The 15114-nt window shown below is 39.5% G+C and overlaps 1 long non-coding RNA gene across 1 annotated transcript; it reads left to right on the plus strand.

Moving 5' to 3' along the window:
* Window positions 1-600: 600 nt before the first annotated feature.
* LOC146759835 (uncharacterized) lies at window positions 601-14860 on the plus strand. Its single transcript, XR_014932065.1, has 4 exons — window positions 601-705; window positions 5327-5411; window positions 6705-6922; window positions 13627-14860. It is a non-coding gene; the product is annotated as an uncharacterized LOC146759835 (long non-coding RNA).
* The last annotated feature ends 254 nt before the right edge of the window (window positions 14861-15114 follow it).

A 15114-nucleotide genomic window follows, 5' to 3' on the forward strand; every position in this document is an offset into this window, starting at 1 on the left:
GCCTTTGATATTTCCAGTTGTCCCATGTGAAGTCTCCAACAGGCCTGATTTTACCTACCAAATACCCATTTTCCTTGGCTTTGTGAGTTACCACTCATCTGACAGTCTCTTAGATGGAACTCTATCCCTGTTCCTTAGTGAGGTTGGTGCACCTGGCTGGATTGCCAAAGAAGTTTAAAATGAAACTGTTATTTGGAGACATTTCTCTCGCTGTGCCATAAACTGAGGTTTCCCGTGAGCCCATGAGAGGTTATTAACAACAGGCAGTCATGGAAAAGTCTGTTTCGCAGGACACAAATAAGTTCTATGAAATATAGTCCAGTACATTATTATTACTGTGGAGCAAAGGAATCAGGTTTTATTTGTATGATCTGGAAGCTTTGGTTTTTGGCTGGATAGAATGACTGGAAGATACTGGGAGAAGCTAAATACCAGTAATAAACACTCTTCTTTAGTGCTTCGAGCTTGTATTATATTTTTCTGTATGTTTGTCGGTTTGATATGATTGTCATAACTCAAATCCATTTGTTCTTAGGTGTTTAGGAACTGCTGTGAGCAGCTACAAGTATCATCCATTTATTTGCTCTCCTACAGGAAGGTGTGTAAGAATACGAAGTTGCCTGAAAGAGACCTTTCCTGAAGTACTGATTTTGGTTCTCACTCTACAATGTGACAAAGCCACCTTCCTAAGACCTTCATCTACAGGTAATATAACATCAGCTGAGTCCATGGTGCTGCTGTTAGATGCAGCCAAATTGAAAATGTATCGTAACTAACAATGCACATTGTACATCAGCATACTGAATACATGCATATGACACAGTCTGTAGCTTGGGATCTCTGGATTCCACAGGTTGGAGTATTGGGCACCATCACAGGTTGTTTACTCACCTGTATGTAATGTATGCTCACTATTTAGCAAATATGATAAATCTGGTATCAAGTTCAATGATATGGTTGGTTGAGAGAATCAGGCTCAAAGAAGAAGAAATGGTATCAAAACCAGCTGTATTCTGAAGTGCTTTTGGGGTCCTACAGTTGATAGTTTCTGAAGTGCCCAAGCAGCAGGTTGTTTTTGTTTACTTTAAAGCTTGTTGCCTTCTGATTATTTTCTTTCTCTGGTCACTTTTTCTTAAAGGGAAATAATCTGAGTACCAGGTTTACCCACTGTATTTGTTTGTGCGTAGCTTCTTTGCCTTGTTCATGTTTTTGCTTGAGGGGAATGTTGTCTTTGGACTGACTAGGTACTTAGATATTTCTCCTATGTTAGATGAAATATTGTATCCTTTACAGGGTGGGGAGTGCTACCATTTAAGACGATGGAATCAGTCTGTTCCAAAACTGTTTTATATGCATTAGGATCAAGTTAAAGAAGTTTTTTTTTCTGTTGCTATGACCAAACTGTTTCGGTAGCTTTGGACCATTTGCATCCTCATCTTTGTATATTGTCATTCTGAAGTCAGTGTTTTCTACTGCAACACTGGAGCTTTTACAGATTTTGTATTGAGAAACTCTTCCTCAGTCTGGGAACGTATTTCTTGTACAGTCCAAATTATATTCACAAATAACTTGCCTTTGTGCGAGCCCCTACCACCTCCGTGCCTCAGCATGCACCGTACTTTTACAGGATGAATACATTAAAATGCTTAGGCATTCACGGCTGACATTTGTTCTGTTTAATTGAAATAATTTCATCACCTTCTAAACTAAGCTTTTATGACACATCAAAACTTTGGAACATTCTCTTTTCAATTATTTATAAGCCTTACAATATATTTCTAAATTTCTAGTTTAGTTGTCTCAAATCATGTTTTTATGTTTTCTCATAACAGCCTGCTCTTCATCTTAAGAATGCTGTCTAACCTCTAGCTTTCTAGAAAATGTGTCTCCTATGAGCTGTAGGATGAACACACAACACAATCCACTCCATTAAAATGCACACACCATAACAATGCTAAGCTTTTGATGCAAGAGTGCTTTCAAGAAACCCGTGTTTCTTTGTGCTATAACATGTCCATTGCTGAAAGTGGTCTAGTACCTAGAGCTGCCTAAATGAAGATTGTGTTGTAGCTCGACTATATTACAATGACAGTAAATGAAGGACATATTTTGTATTCACTTACCGTGTTTTTTTTTCCAATTTACTGAAATCATGGAAGTATTTATGGTTAGGTTACCTTAACTGAATGGTATATAAGCCCACTATATGGTGGTACATCTATTCTAAGAGTCTGTAATTGAATAAAGTAGGAAAACAGGGTAAGAGTTTATTGACAGAAGAGTGGTTCTGTGTTCACAGACTTCTGCACCATCTTGTCTTATTAACTGAAATGTTGTTTCCCTAGCATATAGCTGTTCTATGGTTGTCTTAATCATTTTGCTCTGTAGCCTCTAACAGCACCCTCAATGTGCTATTAGCAGCAGGGTCGTTCTGTAAATGAATAAGACAAAATATCTGTTTTTTTTTCTTTTTCCGGTGAAATTTCTCTGCCTACACAAGTTCTGTGTCCCTGGGAGCTGCAAGGAGTCAATCTTTGGTTCAGGTTGGGAGGAGTTTTATTTCTTTTTTTTCCTTCCTCCTTTTTAAATGTAGTTCAGCCAGCCACTTGGAAGGTGAAGATGAGATAGCACTGAGGTTGTCTGCAGACTCAAGTCACGAGGACTTGTAGGCTTCTCTCTCTGCTCACAATATAGTGTTGCAGCGGGCACTTCTTGGGATCCATGATGGTGTATATTTGATTCTAGTTTCAGTGCTTTTCTCTTGGTTTCTGAAGCTGTGTTCTTGCTAAGCAGGAAGGTGTTTTTGTAGTGTTAGAATTAGCAATCAGTGTTGGAACTAATACCTTTGCTGTGAGCTGGGCAAGAGCACTTCAGAAACAGCGCGTGGTTGTCATTAAATGCAGTGAAATGCGGCAGTGTCTTCTAAAAAAATTAACTTCCAGGATTTCCTGTGGAGCTGACTATTTTCTTGATCTTCATGTAAGTGCTCAGAATTAGTGCTCATAAAAAGATTTTAGTACTAATCCTCCTGTAGGTTCCTTTGAAATACAGTGTTAACTTTTTTTTTCTTTACTCCCGTAAAAGTTCTTAATGTGCCTCCTACGCTTCTTTCAGTGAACACACAGCCTCTGATTTATTAATGCACAACGTGTCCCAGAAATCAGTTTAACTGATTCCCATCCATCATTCAGCACCATTTCTTCTATTATGTTGCAGAGCAGGTGTCTTTGAAGCCCTATTTTGTATACACTGGGTGATAGTTCCATCTAACTTTTCTGAAAAAGAGATAGAACTCACCAGTTTTATTATTTATGATTGAAGGGTGCATTAGTAAGAGCAGAGCCAGAAACCTACTTTCCATAAAAATGTTGAATACTGTTTTTCAGAAGCTGCCTTTCATTTACGCTTCTTAAGTTTTAGGAAATAAATTTAATGATCAAGAAAGGACTGACAGCACCAGTTCAAACAATGTTTAAGGCCAGGTCTGTGTACAAAAGCAAGGTCTGCAATCATACATTGTGCATTACGAATTAATCTAAACTGGAAATGTTATTTCTTGAAGGCCTGGAGCAAAGATGATATTTATTCCAGGCAAGTACCTTCTGTTCTGCCATGTTGTGTCTGTCCATTGCTCTTAGCTGCCTGTCATCTCTGCTGAATGCAAAATACATTGATTGTCACTTCTGCCCTCTGACATTATTGAAGCCTAAATAGAAGGATGTAGAGCTAGTATTTGTTATGCTACATCAGCCATAACATACTTCCTGTACCAAAACAGTCTCGTAGTCTCTGATGTTCAAAAGTAAGCAATGTCAGGGAAACAAAGACAAGCCCATCACTTGGGGACTTGTTTTATTAGCCTCCTCTAGCTAAATACTCCCTGACCTACATCTGGAGCTTGTCTGCAATTAGGAAATAACTATGTCTGCTGTGTTGAGCAAATCAGGAGAGAAGCTCTCAAAACAAGTGAGCAGTGGGTTATGCCTAAGCTGGGGATATTTAAGGCAGAATCCTGAAGTTCACATTCAAGCACGGAAAGTGAGTGACGTGGTAACTTTCTGGTGCGCAATCCTACACCCTGGTCAGAAAGGTGACTGAAAGCAGCCCTCTGTGGGTTTGCTGATGGAAAAGCTGAGTTACCAGACTTTGATCCATAATCAGCACCATTATTCACTGAGACGGTTGGGATGGCCCATGTTAGAGTCAGGCAGTCTCTAATCTTTAAGTAGGAAGTTTGCAAAGCCTTGGATCAGTTACATTCTGAGTAGGAATAAGCTCTGTTTTTTTGTGGGGATTGAATATCAGTAAGACTCCACCAGCAGGGCTCCCCTTTGCTCCCACAGTGAGGGGGTGTCCACAGCTCTGTACCTTTTCCCACATTTCATGGTGTCAGTGTGGAGTTTTTAACAATCAGCAGCACTTAAGTTAGCTAAGAGGCAGGCAGTGTGTTGGCACTGCCAAGAATGTCAGCAAGCAGTTTGTGGCCACCCCACATAACTGACACATCAGTGCGTTATTCAGAGTTTGCTCCGTACAAACTGTTAAACAATGAGTTAGGATTGCCAGCAAGGATAGTCAGTTTGGGAGTATGAAAATGTGTGCATCAGCATCTCTAAAATAAGAGAAGAAGAAGCAGCTTTGAGTCTGGGAAAGATTTACAGGTAGGCAGCACCCACTTGCTTTAATTAAGACTGAAAGAGAAGAGCTGAAGGTGGCCTGTAGGGGTATAAATGAAGCTGGTGTGTGTAGTAGCAGAATAGGGATTAAAAGACCTGAGGAAGGGAACTGACTATCAGTGTTTGCTAGTGAGGAAGAGGAACCTGCAGCTTTTGGATGAGTACAGAGCTCTTCACTATTGAGTAAGAACCCAAACAGATTGAATGCAGTTTCCTCCTTTCTGGCTAAACAAAGACTGATGGAATATTACAATAAACTTCAGCCTTTTACTGCTTTAGTCAGTATAAAATTATAGAGAACAGGTCAGCCCTGTGAGTGCAGAGGAAATAGGTCAGGGGTAAAGCATATGAACAATAGCATCTCCATTTTCATAAGATATATTATTCCTGTTTTGAGGCAGATTCTGGTCTTTGTGAAGTGCCAGAGGGCATGTGTTGTGAACTCTGGAACAGGTAGATGAATGGTGGCTGAATTTAACTAATATAAGGAAGCCTTCATTAACTAATGAACTGAATAAGTACAAAGAGAAACTGAGCTTGAATAACTCAGCTTCTCCTCTGAAAAGAAGAACAATGGCATGGAAATCAAATAACATACTCCTTACGTGGGAATAAATTTCTGGCCAATCAGTCCTTGATTTGTTTTCCAGGTTGTACCCGTGCTGGCAAGCTTCATTTCTCATGAGTTGCTGGTAGTTGCTGGCTCTGGGATTCGTGGGTGGTTTATGCCAGAAGGTGAGTCCCAGTCTTGGCATTTGAGCTCTGTGTTCCACATGCAATGTAGTTGTCAGCATTTGGGCTCATGACCTTATTCTGACTGACATATCCTGTCCTATGCCCTGGAAAACCCATATGTGCACAATCCACTGTCAAACAGAGTTCATAGAGAGGACACGTTATTCATATAAACCTTGTTTTGAAATCTTTGGTCTTTGCCCTTTACCTGTTTATCTGTAAGTTTATTTACAAGACTGCTCTGTGTCCATTTGTGTCTAGATGATAAGTGACAAAATCAGATCTCACTTAAGGCTTACACTTGTTTACTTCTAGAAGATGGTGTGATATAGGTGCTAGGAGAGGTGAATCTATTGCAAAACAAAACAAAAATATTTCATTCAAAATTGAGCTTAGATACTTTCTTCTTGTAGTTCAGACTCTTTTACAAGGAATACAAATATGCAATCAGGTAATAGTGCAATCTGTGTCTTAATCAAAGTCAGGGGTCACTTGCTAGATGATCTCTTCGTTTGACACAAGTAGTAGGTGGCCAGATAGATAGTAGAGGACAGACAATTGCTATAGATAAAGAAACAATACAACCAAAATCAATTCAAACTTTTTTACTCTTATGACAGCAATATGAGTCATGCTGAAAAAACCTTCACAGCACACCTTTGTTTGTTTTTTTTTTCCCTGGTAAATGTTTCAAAGGCTGAATATGAAATTTGGGTACAATTATTATTCCATTAAAAATAAAGATGTACTGCATCTGATTTCACTGTGTATCCAAACAGTTTTTAACTTTTTTTTTTTTTTTTTCCAGAACAAAATTGCACCAAGTAAATTTGTGCTAGAAACTTGCACTTAACACAGGAAAGAAACATTATTTTCTGGGCTGAGTGTACAGATGCTGCTGCTTTGGTACACGTGAAGTTCTTTTGTGTTTTATAGTCAAGTGTGTGATTTTTTTTTTTTCCACGTAGATGTACTTTTCTTTTGAAATGCCATAAAAATGTATTTTCTCCGCTTCCAAACAAAGATCAACAAGTATGTGATGCACTGACATGTCAGCAGTTACACAGGATAATTTTCCATGAAAAGGATGCTAATTAAACTTGAATCAAAATGAATTTGAACTAGAACTTGCCTTCTGGTGGGTGAAGCATGTAACAAAAGTAATAGCCTATGAAAAAATGGGACACGTGTATGAAGGTTTTTCTTTTGTGGTGTGGCACTCAGGAAAATACTCTTCATGTTGTGGAATTTCACGGTGCAGTGGTTGGTAAGTTTCTATTTCATTCCCCATAGATACTCTTGAAGCAGAACTGCTGAGTCACAGCCTGCACCAGTGACGGAGCTCCTGGTGGGAAGGCAGGGCCTACCCAGGGGAGCTTAAGTGCGTGTAATGTGTCTGAGTGATTGGAAGGGCTGGAGCCAAGATCTACCCTTTCCAACACCTCATTTGAGGGTTGGTGAAGGTGAGGATATCTTGTTGGAGATTCCTGTATACCTGAGGCCTTCTCAAAGTAAGTAGCTACTTTTCTTTATTTCTGTGTCTGCTGTGTTTGAGCAAATCCTCACTTGTTGCAGCCTGTGATCTTGCTCCTCTGCTGTTGTAGTTGTGCTTTCTGTTGTGTTACAGCCCTAAATTGTGCTCTTAGTCTGTGGTAGCTCTATGGGCTTTTTCCAGACCTTATTTAAAAACAAATGGAAAATGGGCAAAGTGGGTGTGAGAGTCAGACGAAAAAGTTTGGGTTTCACAGTGTCAACAACATGTATTGCCTCCTTTGGATTCCTTGACAGGTGACAAAAGATCAGAATTTCTATATTTTTCGCTGCACTATTTGTTACAAGGCTATACTACAAAAGGAGAACTGTGGTTTCTTTTTCCTATTTCCATTTCTTTTCTTCCTGTTCATTAAACTTCTCTTTGTAGAACACAGTTTATCAACTGGATGTATATGAAAGGATGCAGCCTTTTCAGCCAGAAATTTGACTCAAGCACTGCTGTTGAGAGGAGAATGCCAGTTGTGCTTGACAACTTAGTACTCTGTTGAGTGTGGAGTAGCTTTTGATTAGTTTTAGTTTTAATGTAGGCATTCTGCAGGTGAGAGGAGGTTCATGTAGAATCAAGGTAAATGTTTTTGAAAGGCTGTTTCATTTCATCAAGCAGCAATAATAAACTTGCAATTGTTGCATATATATTTCTAGGCAAGTCAGTAATTTGCTTCCAAAGTGATTTGGTTATGTTTGGCCACTCATAATGAAAAGCCTTATTCTGATTAATCTACAGCACATGTCAATTAATCTCTTGTGTAAGACTGAACTATAGTGCCTAATGTGGTTCTTCAAAGTGATAACCCTCTTATGCTTTGCTAAAAAAGTACTTGTCTTTGCAGTTCTGAAATAGATTAAATTAAATTTCACATTGTTGCTGTGAAGAGAGGAGGTAGGAAGAGCCCAGTCTCATAGAATCATAACTGGAAAGCAGTTTTGCTCTTCATGAACACTCTTGTAACCTCACTGTACTAACCTATGGGCAGAACCTAAAGGAAATGACATAAAATCCAATTTAACTTCAGACTCTTTCATTTTATAAGCAAGAAGAATTTGTGAATCTGCATAGATGCAATTGAACAAAATATGTAATGCAAGCCCTTTTTCATTGACTTAATTTAACCAATTTCAGCCACGTGTCAAATCACATGAGGGGGATGCTCTAGAAACTAGTAAAGTCACAAACCTCTTAACTAATCTTGTTGATGCTAATTTAAATTCTTGTAATAAATTTCTATTATAAAAATATCAGAGGGAAATAGGAAATGCTGGTACATAATGCTCAGGAGATATGAAAACTAGTCTGATTGGCTGGGAAACTTGTGCCTTTCAAAATTCCACACTTACGAGCAGTCCTATGAATGTTTTGGTCAGTTGCTGGCATTTAATGAAACCTGCAGAATTCATGGCATCTCTAAGAGTCCCACATTGCATTAGTTGATGATGGGGCTTGGGCCAACAGGCTCAGTGTCTCTGGATGATGGATCTCAGGTTGAAAATCACTGTGCTCGCTCACCCTTCTGATCATCCTGGACGTCAGATTCATGGGAAATCAAAGTTGCTTTGTTATGCTCATTTCTGAATGGAAACGCTTTGCATGCCTTTCATGTCTACATCTGGGCTTTGGGTCAGATGCTTTGCACACTCAAGATTTCATTCAGTAGCTGTGGCAGAGTGCATCATGTTAGGTTTTCATTCGTCAGTCCTGGGTGCTTGAAACTGTAAGGAAGATCCATTCTCACAATATGAGTGAGAAACCTGAAGTTGTGGGGTCCTCAGCGCATCAGCTGCAGCTGACTAGCTAGTTAAAGATAATCTGGTCTTTCTAATTTAAAAATGTAGTGTAAGATGATAAGTTAAAGGGAACACTGTTACGGTTGTACATGACGCTAGAATAGATTTGTCCTCAGTGCTGTTACAAAACAAGTCTCCACAAACAAATTTTAGTGTCTCATTAAAGACTGCTTTATTGAGAGCATAGTGAACAATGGATATTTAAGGTTATTTTTTGAGAGCAGAAATAATTTACGTTTAAAGAAAACTTTGACTTTATTTCTTGACCATCTTAAGCTATAAATCTTAAGCTGTGTTTTACTTGCTCTGTTATTACCAGAAATGCAGTGTAGTAAAACATGAAGTACTCAAAAAAAACCCCGCAAACATTATTGAAGTCTTATATGGGCACTTAATGTTGAAACATCTTTACTACCAGTTTATAGACACTTAAAATATCATTGTCCTATAAGGTCAATTGCTCTTGCAACTTCACTAATGGCAGTTACACTGCCTACCCTGTATTGCATTAAATCTTCGTGTACTTATTTAGAGTCATGTGCTTCTTCCACTTTCAATGCTCTTACATATGTTATAGGAATCAGAACTTTTAAAGCAGGCTTTTAAAAATCGGATGTAACTTTTAAATCATATGTGCCTTCCTTTTGTTTATTTCTAGAGCTGTTAGAGACACAAATGAAAATGCTTTTGTAATATAATTGATGTCTGACTATAACATGAATCTTGTCATATTCAACTTTTACCTCTGTTCTTGTACTTGTATCATTCTGCTCTTTTAGCAGAATTGAAGAGGATAGTGTCTGGTCTTGATAGCTTGGGATACAAAAAGGGATCTATGGCGAGTCCTAAATGAAATCATTTATCTGCTTTAAAACTATACTTCAAGGACTGTTATGCCTTCAGCAGAGATTTGCAGGGGAGGGGAAGAGATCAGAAGGAAAAACTGAAGCGATGGGTCATCATGACATAGTTGCGTACAAGCATCAATAAATACACTTCTTAGGGGCAGTTGCTGGTACGTCTTCCTCCCAAATATGAGTACAGAGGTATGGTGTCTGCCAGCACCCACTGGGCAGCTCAACACACAGCTACATGCCACACACACTCAGGAGAATGCACAAAAGGTAATTTGTGTAGGCATAAATATATGTACCGAGAATATAATTCCTTAGGAGCAGGCAAGCTGATTGTTTGATTCAAATTGTTTCTTAATTGAAACACAAAACAGCTCCTCTTTAATCTTCAGAGTACTTGAAATCATGTCTAGCTGGGAATATATGAACAACAGTATATGAACTGCATCTTTGAGGAATGATGTCTCTACTTTTTTCCAGTAACAGATGCCATTTGGATTAACAAATAGGGATTCTCCTCACAGCAGCAGTATCTGATGGGGTTATCAAATTCTCTGAAACTAAAGAGAATGTGACAGTGACATCAATCAGATGTTATTGCTGCACATACAAATTCATTTGCTAGCCCAAGTGGTAGTTCATTTTTGTGCAGCTGGGAAATTCCTTTCAAGATTTGGTAATAGCTCAGCAGTGTGTATGAGTGGATTTGTATACATAAATGACATATATGGGTGCTGTGGCAGCAGTACAAAGCCATACAAATCTGGAGCTGTTTGTTCCTGATTTGAGGCTTTCCATCATCAGAGCTTTGTCTTTTTGGCCTGTGTTAAACATGGGGAGCATAACATCAAGTTGAAACTTGCCGTGGTAGATTCACAGATGTTTCACCTATGTATTTGTTAAATTAAATGTAGGTCTGTAGTGACAAATTTCAGTCTTGATTAAACCTACGTCGGATTATAGTCTGGTGCTGCAGTTTTCACGTTCATTTTGTAGTGGAGTAGGTATCAGGCTTAAAACCTTAACTTATATCCATAATATTTAGAGGATGTTCAACACTAGACTTCTGTTATAACATTGCCTTTATGGTTTTAAATGGTAATTGCCCTAGTGGCTATTTTATGCACTCAAGTATAAGTTCTCTATATGTGTATAATACCTGGATTTAGTTGTCTTTGTTCAGAGCCATATCAGGCATAGCAACAGCTCCTGTGGGTCAAAAGCTTTTGCCTTTTGAATACCCTCCGTGCCTCTCTGAGTTGACCTTCTCTTAGGAAATAGGTTCACAATAGGGCTGAAACGTCCTGCATGCATTTCTCATTTCGTAGTGGAGCATTGCAACTGCTATGTCCTCTTGGGCTTTGAGCTTTGAAGAGCTCCTCTTCCTTATGGCTGCTTTTAGACAAGAAAAAATATGCCAGCAGACTCTATATCTTTGCGTTAGCACTCCATGTACTGCATTCCCTTTCTGGGCTGTTGCATTAATTTCACAGTGTTTTCCAATATCTAGTACCTCTGAATCAAAAGAATCTTGGTCTTTTCTGTTTCTAGCAGTTCTGGATTTAGAACAGTCTAGAAATTAAACGATGTCCTAATCTTTCCTTAGTGGCAAATGAGGGAAGAGTACTTGTCTGTGTGGGCATGGCCAAATTGTGGCACTGGGACTTACAGTCCTGATGTTAATCCATGGAGAGAACATCCTCCTATCCACACTGTTATTGGGCCATGAGAAATTAGTTTATTATGAACAGGATTTAGGAAAAAAAATTAATGAAGTGTCATTAAAAAAAAATATATATATATACACATATATATTTTTTCTTAAAGCACCCTGTAAAGTAAAAGCATGAATTCAGTTTGTTGGTGGTGCAGAGGCATCTCGATATGTATTCGCACTTGTTAATGAAGGGGGACAGCTGCCTGGAGATGCAGAAATTGTAGTTGAAAGGAACTCTGAGAAACACTTATAAGTGTATGTCTATGTATTTTTAGATAGTCTTTTGTACAGATTTGTATCTATTCACTGTAAGAGAAACGCTATCCTTTTACAGTCTCCATTGAGTGGTATTGGCTTTGAAAGGTATATTCCACCCCTGCTTTGTTCACATATGCACATTATTTCTATTTTAAGGTTTGCTGTGAGTAAAAGCAATCACTGGGTAGGATTCATCTCCTTACAACTATGTCTCTTTAGAGTCAGTGGAGATCACATCAGGACAGTCAGTAGATTCTCGAGTGCAATTCCTGCTATCTTAAAGCAACACTTAAATAGGTCAGATTAATTGTGCCTGAGAGGTTTATTTCTTTCCACTGATTATGGAGGGAGAGTAGATGTTTGTATCACAGTCATCAGCTCTGAAGCTCAGTGATGTGCATCCCACCTGTGGTGTCAGCACAGAGTGGTTCCTGCAGTGAGGTGCTTCCCATCTACTGGCCTCCCGCTCTGCATTTCTGTGGTTCTGCTTTCCTGCACACCAGTATGATTTTTGCCTTGACATTAGAGTTCATAGATGTGAAAATGTAGTCTCCAGATGTTTTAATTCTGCCTGTCAGCACAAGAACCACATTCTAAAACACTTCGTTTGACATAATGCATAGGAGAGAAGTGGAGGTGCTGTAGGAGACTTTGTCAAATGGGTCCTTTGCTGTTACAACTAGGGCAAGTTAGCCCTGTTTTGAGCATGGTTGGATTATGCAACCTCCAAAAGCCTCTTCCAGTCTGGTTAATTCTATGACTCTTCATCCAGAGTTTTTCAAATTCATGGTTATTAGTGGCAGGTTTTAAGTCGGGCAATCTGTCTTTTAACAGGTCATAACATAGCAGCCAGTCTTGGGCCTGTACCTTGCTATCTGACCTATTCCTGGGGCTGGATGAGGAGAGCTGCCTGGATTTTCTCCATGAAGTTAGGCAGGATCTTCTGTAGGTACTCAGCAGAGTATTGCTTGGCAAACTTTTTTCCCCCTTTCCTTCCTCTACAAAGAATAAGTATATAGAATAAAGTGAAAGAAGATATTTTTCTGTTCTGCTAAGGCAATTTTGTAAGACCTGGCGTGAGTATCCTGGGAGTCTAAGCTAAAGATGGTGAACATATGGGAAAGCCCAGGAGGAAGCACAGAGTTTTAGTTTTCAAACCTCACTCTTGGATTGCTACAGTAATGTAATGAAAGGACATTAAATGAGCTGAAGTTATTAAACCCTAAAGGTTACAGAGTCCTATTGGGGGCCACATTCAAAATGTAATTAAACCAAGTCCAGATATTTTAATTTCTAGCTGGAGATTTACACAACATAAGTAGATTCTTCTTCCAATTCTAAACTTTATTGAAAATAAGCTTGTTAATTTGTTTATTTCTCTTTAGCAGTAACTGAATAGACATTGTTTAGAGCCACTTGGCTCTAGTAAAACAGTAGGTACCAGTATCAAAGAGTCATGGTTCAAATCAGATCATGTATCTGGGAAAACAGATGCTTGCACTCTGCTATTAAAGTCTCACTCCCCCAAAACCATGTAGTCTGCAAATGGTTATCCATTCTGATCCTCCAAGGCTCTCCCTGCCTGTTGTTCCAGATGGTCCATTGCTGGTATAATGCTCTCCATTACAGTGTGTGAGAGAACAATGGTCCTAGAACTGTTAATTCTGCTTATTAGGAATATAGGATTACACTTATAAGAGGTTGTTTCCATCTAAAACATTCCGATTTCATTGTAAAATGAACTTGAGTGAGTTTAACTCTTCAAGAACACTATCTTTAAAAAACAAAACACAAGAACAACAACAACAAAAAGTTCACCAAACATGAACACCACTGAGAAAAATCCTTAAAACAAGCCAAAATCCAAAACCAAGGACATATCTTTATGGATTTGACTTGGCTTCCTATTGCTGGATTGGCTCAGCTTTTAGTAGTCCCTTCTCTCCTTCTGTCTGACTAGCTGCTCTTCTCTGAAGGAGTCGGATTGGCTCTGCTATCTATTTTCCTCAGGGAGAAAGCTGGCATGTGGTTCAGGTGCCTTGTGCTGCAGTTTGCAGGTCTGTGCTGGAAAGCTGACTCTTGAGATGACCTGGGTGAAAAAGAAGACGTCACTCCCTCTGCCCCACATCAGTTTATTTCTTGGACTAATTCTGTGACCTGTTTGGGCATTGTGACTCCAAACAAGTTTATTCATGAAACACATCTTGAGTGTGTCCTGTGACTGCCTTGGAGCTGGGAAGATGATTTGAGGGGGCAAGAAGCCAGCAGTCTGCCTTGGTGAGTTGTGCGCACACTAGCTAGGGTTTGAGTGACCTGGAATGATCAGGCACTGGCAAGGTATACCTGGGTGCTGTGAAAAGGTGTGGATTAGAATTCTTAAGGTGAGGGGAGACTCAGTCCTAAAACTCGCTCCTTGGTTGTTTGTCTTGACTGTTGGAGGCAACGGGCTGGCACTGAAAAAATGCTTAAGTTTTAAATTCAGAACAAAAACCTGCAGCAAGCCAAATCACCTTATTTAGAACTTACTAATTGCTTATAACTTTGCTACATCAGTGAAGACATTAGTTAGAAGCAATTGTGGGGCAAGGAGGAAGATAAGAACATGTTTTTAAGACTGTCTTAATATTCAGTCGTACTAAACAAGGTTGCTATGCTTGAGACAACAAGAGTAGAGGAGAACTGCTGAGAGTTGCTCTCCTGCTGGAAGGTGTTTGTGTTTGGAAGTACAAGCACTCTGCCCAAGAGACAGCGGGCTGCAGGCTGGCGTAAAAGCTGCTTCAAGGACAGAATCCAGTGAGAATGGTTTGTATGCAGGTGGAGGAGAACATGAACCTTGGGCACCACTCTCCCTTTTTTGTTTTGTTTCTCTACTCTGATAGGGTTGTGTAGGGCTGGGCTTCTTAGAGGAGTAACTGTATTAAAGACAGCAATTCCTGAAAAGGTCAATTTAGGATACCTTCGTCTTGATCGGTAAACAGACAAAAAAATAGATGTGTGAGTTTTGCACTTGAATCTCGATGAGCAGGAGGCATGTGGTAATGTGTGAGAAGAGCCTCAATGTGCAGAGCAGCCCAGAGAGACCAGTTCAGCAGCAGATCTGGATGTGGGAGTCAGACAACGCTCCCACATTAATTAATGAGGTGAGGAAAGAAATAGAATCACGTGTTTTCCAAGTTTGTTCTCCAGAGAAGATTTATCTGGAAAAGCTTCTGTGTTGATTTAATGGAGATGTGCACACTATGAGGTGTTTGTATGAACAGTTCTGAGCTATTTGGATGCATGTCCCAAAAGCAGAGTACGGCAAGCGGTGAGAAACTTCTCCCCTGCTTTTTTATTTGCTTACCTTATTTCTCACTGAACGAAGGTGCATTGGGTCTGAGGGCAGTGTCTGAGCCAGTTATTCCTCTGTCCTTCCAGGGTACAGTGCCAGTCCCTGCCTGTTCCCTGCCGGGTGTTTCCTGAGGGAAAACTGAATGAGGAGTGGGGAGTGAAGAACCTGTTTCCCCCAGGAGAGCAGCTCAGGGATTTGTATTGAAAC

This window comes from Coturnix japonica, chromosome 9 (genome assembly GCF_054131305.1).
Source record: "Coturnix japonica strain WE chromosome 9, WE-NBRP24, whole genome shotgun sequence".
In the NCBI taxonomy this organism is placed as follows: Eukaryota; Metazoa; Chordata; class Aves; order Galliformes; family Phasianidae; genus Coturnix; species Coturnix japonica.